Genomic DNA, 6,053 nt, shown 5'->3' with positions numbered 1-6,053 from the left:
AATTTATGAAGCAAATAGAAATTATCCAATCAAAAATTTCAACTCCTGCAATGAAAATTCTACTGAAACAGTAAATTATAGGTAAAGAAATAGAAATTATATAAGATTCTAAGCTAGATAAGAAAGAATAGCGATGATACCAGAAAAATATTTGTACATATGATAGCAAAAAAATTTTCAAATATAGTAGATTACATCTTTTGTAGGCATAAGATACAAAAAAAAATCAAGTAGAAAATATATATGCAAATAGACAACAGTAAGTAATAATAATATTATTAAAAGGAAAGTAAAAACAACAATTTTGATAGCAGCAAGATAGACACATGAAAAGGGAAAAACAAACTCAAAATAAGGTAAGTGGTCACTAAAAATGCTGATGGCCATCAGGAGGGGACAGGAATGTTTAGACTTTGAAAATGAAACTTACAAAACAAAACAAAACAACTGTCCACTGCAATTTTTATGTTCAGCAAAAACATGACTGAAGAAGGAAACAAAGATAAAAAATTCATTAGATAACAGAAGAATATGCACACATGTTAGTGGCAGACCTGGGCTACAGAACACAACAACGGAATTGAGACAGTATGCAATTATTCAATACATTAAACTTCAACATTTCTTTCACACTAAAATCTCAAGGAAAAATATTAGGGATAGTAAAAACGCATTGTTGTGGTTAATTTATACATCAACCTAACTGGGTGAAGGTGTGCTGGGTACCTGGTGAGACACTGTGTCTGTGTGGGTCTTTGAAACTGCTTACAGAAAGCAGGCCATGGGCAGGAGGTGGAGCAAAGAAACAGCTCTCTGCAGTATGGGTGGCATTACCCAGTGCACTGGGTTTGACACAGAACCAAAGAGGGAAGAAGAGTGAACATGCTCTCTCCTTCAGTGGGAGCACCCAATTCTCCAGCCCTGTCAGCCAAGGGCCAGGGTCTCAGACTGTAAGAGAGATTTAAACTCCACCATAATAATTTTTGGTTTCTCTGGAGCCTGAGCAACATATATGTAAAGGCCAAAGAATATTTGTATGTGTGTATTTGGAGTATTTTCTCCTTTATGAACCATAAATATTCTTAAAACTAAGGTCATAATACTGATGATGGGTTTATTACCTTGAGTATACAAGCAACACATATGACAAAAGCAACATAATAAATGGGAATTATATGATTTTACAGACTGTAAGATCATGTTCTCTAAACTCTAGTTGTAATTCTAATTCCCCATGGAGAAATCAGGCTTTCTAAATTTTAACACTTTTTTCTGGAACTATGTAGGAGACAAATGGCATTGTGGTAACTATATTATTTTTTCTTTTCAGTCAGCAAAGCAATCATTAATGGATTCTTATTTTATTCCCCAAAGGGGGGGGGAGGACTGAGAAATTCCCATAGGCTTCTCCCACCTGCCTTCTGTTCTCAACTTTCACTTCTCATGTGACTGGGGACATGCATGATGGAGAAGGTGAGATGTGGTGATATCAGGTAACTCAGTGAGACAAACAACAGTTCCTCTCTCCTTCCAGAAGAACCTGGAGGGATAGAGAGCTCCTGATGGATTTTTCTTTTTGTTGCACTGTGGACATATCCTCCCCACTCAGTGAGCTGGGGAAACACATCCTCTTGACAGCAAACAGACAAGAGGGCTGCCATCTGCAGGGGATTGTATTGGCCAACACTGCAAACCCAACATGCCATGTTTTATAGTGACTTAATCCTTAGGGTTGCCACTTTGGCTTCAGTGTGCAGGGTTCACAGTGCCTTGTCCCTACTGCTCTTTCTGCTTCTGCAGCATTAATAACTGCTCAAGAGTGCAGGGTCCAGGATGCATCATAGAAGTGAACCAGATGGATTTTAGGCTTTCTGTGAGGACTCAGAGGAATCCTCCATGGAAGGGCCATGACCTGTCCAGGTGTCAATTGGAGTGCTGACTTGATGCCAAATGCTCTCCGAGGATGATGTTGCTGAGAGATATCAACATTCAACCCACTCAGGGCTGGTTTATCAGTTTTCCACTGATCTGCAGTCCTTCTATTCCTGTTATCTGGAGTCCAAATGTATCTAAAATTGGAGAGTGGAACAGAATTATGGTTTTATGTTGGAGGAGAGCTGGGCAGACTGCTTGAGTTGGAGGAATGAGGAGATTGGCTGGCTGGTGTTGAATGATCTGAACTGGCAGGAAGTGATGGAGACCACGGAGTCCCTCTAAAAAGGAAATACAGTGATGTTTCCTGGGTGGGCATCAAGGGATTAAGCTTTTCTGTGGAGCAGGCTGTCAGTTTTTTTCCATATACCGCACTGAACATTACATTTTGGGGGTATCTTTCCTCCAATGGCATCCTGGGGATAGCATCCTGCTGTGGACAGAAGACTCCTGGTGACCATTTGCCCCAGTGGTCCATGTTTGCTTGCTGTGCCATAAAGCTTTGTTATAAGCCATGCTGTAGGAAGAATCACAGCAGAATTCTGGGAACTTGACTTCTGAGGGATTATGGTTATATGGCTCCATGGGGAAAAGCTTCATTTTTTTTCTCTAGAGGCTACTGCTGCATTACAAGTTGCAATGATGGCTCAAACACTTTTATGTGGTCTTGAGTCTGAAGATAGGGCTGTTTCACAGGCATGATTTTCTCTAGTGGGCCTTGAACCTGAGGGGGATTCCACAGCTGTTTGGAGGCATCTGCCTGTTGATACTGCTGGAATCCAGAGTGGTGAGTTGAGCTTTTCCCCAAAGCTGGCACAGCTTTTATAGGGGATTGTTGCTGCTGAGCTAGAGCTTGAACCTGCAGCTGGCTTGTAGACTGTGTTGTTGGCTGAGTTGGTAAAGGTATAAGGGGTTGCTCGGAAGGTAGCTGTGATTGTTGTGGTCTCTGGTTCATTGACCCTGGTCCAGAGAGCCATTGCTGCCTGTAAGGAATGTGGGACTGTTTCCCAGCTTGAACCTCGTTTACTGCAGGAGAGTGAACTGCAGACTGAAGAAAGGTTCCTGGGACAGAAACACCAGCTGGGAAGGTGTAACCTGAGCTCATAGTAAATGCCATGAGAGGGGGGATAAAATATTTTGGGTTCAGGAACCTTGGGTGGCTGGGAAGAGGAGGGAAGTCTCCAGGATGATGAATGGGGATTAACTGGGAGTTACTTGAAGTTTGAGTTACAGGTGCTTCCCTGGGTTCAGACACTGGAGTTTTTCTTAGTTCTGTCTGTGATTTTAGCTCTTTGGGAGGAAAACTTCTTGGGCTCTGTTCACTTCTCATGGCTTACTGTTCTCTTTGAAGGTAACCACTGGTTTCTCTCTGGTGTCACAGTTGTTGCTTAGATTTTGGCCTATAGATAACATTGATTTCAGTCCTGGGCTCTCATCAGCAGCCAGGGACATTATCATTGATTCTTCTTGAAGAATGAGGTTCTCTTTAGCTTCACTGGGGTCTTCCAGTATTAATTTTGGAATTTCTGTGATAACCAACAATTTCTCTACCTCATTTTCACACTGAATCAACCTTGGCTGATTATCAGCAATCCATTTGCCTAAAGATATCAAGCGCTGCTGACATATTCATCATTGCTGACCTCCTTTGTCTCCTGTAATGTCTTGATGGCCTTTAGAAAAATCCAAGTTCTTGAAAGAAGGTCTCAAAGCCAAGAAGCCTTGTAACTCAAATTCTGGAAGTGGTGTACCTTGAGAGATCTTCATGGGTATGGAAACTATTTAGAAGAGAAATTAGCCAGGGCCAAATGTACTGTCTTTCATCCACCATTGCTTCATGAATGTCTCTGGGTCTGAGTCTCAGCCAGTCCATGGATACCTTAACCACAGGAAGAAGATAGGCATTGTACATCTCCTCCCAAGACTCATTTTGAAGGGAACACTTGCACAGAATGCCAAGAAGGGACATAAAGAGGGCCAACAACTGTGTCCAACATAGCTGCTCATCTTGGCTATAACTACGCTGCTCCGTTTCATTGTTAAGTTACAGAGGTGATGAAGTTGAAACAGGTTAATGACAGTAACATGAACTGACTGCTGAGAGTTGAAACCTTTTTGGAATAGCAGCCTCTTAAACTGTTCTTCCAATTTCTCTCAAAGAGAACTCAACTTTTCCAAGCTCTCACGCAGGTACACATGACCATATTATTTAATAAAGCCCTTGATAAAGTAAAAAACACTCCACTTGGTTTTCACCTCATCTCAGCTTTCCAGTGCTTTAGAAAGTGCTTTATGTAGATTAGTGGAGGCAGCTGGGAAGGGAACTTCATAGCAATGCTTCTGCAGTAGTAGAAAATTGTGGTCAGATGGCCTACTTTGGAAGAAGGTAAGATAGCCAACTGATTGTAAGGCTGACCATTGGAGGGCACAAGCTGAGCTGAATCCCTATAGTAGAACTCTGCCTAGCTGGTCTGGTTTCTGTATTGAGCAATGTCTCCAAGGTGGATGAGGCAGTGCTGGCAGATATAGGAAAAGGAGCTAGACTGTGGCTTCACTATGCCGCTGTTATGTGTCTGTTTATTGCTGATAATTCCCAACTGGGAAGACTTCACATGGTATGGTAAATCTACATTAAACACTGTACATAGTTTTTGGAATAACTGTGTATACTTGTTATTCCATACTTTTCTGTCTCCTGCCTTTCACCTCCACCCATTTCTTCCTGTATTTTTAACCTCTCATGTGTCCATTCTGTTTCCTGGACATATTAAAGTTTCCTGAGTATAGAAGCCACTAGCAGCCTCTAGGAACAGAGAAAGGTTTGCCTGAACTTCACTCCAACTCAGATTTGCTCAATTCTTTGCTTGGCCTTATAGTGTTGTGACCTGATTCTTAAAGGCATGGTTCCAAAGATCTTGTTCTACTTTCTTGTCTAAAGCATATTCCAAATCAGTAACTAGCATTTTGTGCTACAGGTCCTGCAGAGCCTGCCTGGATGTCCAGACCTCAACTGGAACCAGCTTAGAATTTAAGAAGTCTGTTGCTGAATAATCACACAACCTTCACTGTTGTTTAAATCTGGCTACAGTATCTATAGCCTCCACAATCCTATTCTGCAAACAGAATACCCTGAATACACTATTTGGGTCAGTGCTCACAAGAGTGCTGTCATGTTAGTCTTCAGGACTTCTGCCTGCTAGAGATATGGTGTGCTCTGCGTGTGTCTTCCTGCAAAGGCTCTATGGGTCTCTTAGGCTCCTAAGAGTGGCCCTCTGCACCACAGGTGCTGGAAGCTGCCATCATCTTCCTGTCCTCTGGTTCCTTCTTGCTCATAGATAAGTGAGGCCAGGTGGAGGGATTGAGGAAAGCTGCTCTAGCTGCTACTATGTCTCCTGGGGCACAGGGACAAGGCCAACCCTGAAGCAGGGGCAAGAGAGGGGGAGGGGGAAAGAGGAGCTAACTATATTTCTTATAGCCAAAATTATTTTGAAAACAACTAGCTAAAAATTTAGCTAATTTGATTAAATTTTATTAGAGAACAAAACAAATACAAAAACATAATTTGAAAATTTCTTATAGCTGTATTTTAAAAGTAGTTTATTTTCATTTCTCTTCAGTGGGGAAATTTAAAAGATGACCATTACAATTTATTTAACTTTTCATGTCATTCAGCTTTGGTTTTGCATAACAAAGTTTTTCAAAGCATTATCTGCACTTAAACCACCAAGCTGATTGACCAAATGCATATCATGAATTTCTCTTGTGACCCTCTCAGTCAAAGTCATTAAGAGAAGAAAGTTATTAGGAATATTTGACAGCAAGAAATCTTCATAATATCACTTTTAAATAAACTGCCCAAATTATAAACTTTTGCTTGTAACTATCCTAGATTGCATAATTCTATGATAAATGGAATTAAGGGAGTATTTAATCTGTTTACTATAGTACTAGTAAACATCTGAGCCATGCCCATCATGGTGTTGTTTCAGAATGATTCCTATGGCCAGAAAAATCTGTGTATAGAAAACAACAGTGATTAAAATGCTAATGGTCTTGGGACATAGCCACTTAATTAGGGTATTCAGACCTTTTCCTTTGGGGGATCCTGGGTACTAGCCAAG

The 6,053-nt window shown here is 41.1% G+C and overlaps 1 pseudogene; it reads right to left on the bottom strand.

Annotated features, from left to right (window-relative positions):
- Positions 1-1,746: 1,746 nt before the first annotated feature.
- Positions 1,747-4,910, bottom strand: LOC101723420 (nonsense-mediated mRNA decay factor SMG7-like; annotated as a pseudogene).
- Between the last annotated feature and the right edge of the window lie 1,143 nt (positions 4,911-6,053).

This window comes from Heterocephalus glaber, unplaced genomic scaffold, assembly GCF_053883595.1.
Source record: "Heterocephalus glaber isolate CG9 unplaced genomic scaffold, H.glaber_assembly_v1.0 deba00001673, whole genome shotgun sequence".
In the NCBI taxonomy this organism is placed as follows: Eukaryota; Metazoa; Chordata; class Mammalia; order Rodentia; family Bathyergidae; genus Heterocephalus; species Heterocephalus glaber.
This window is presented reverse-complemented; position numbering and strand designations above follow the sequence as displayed.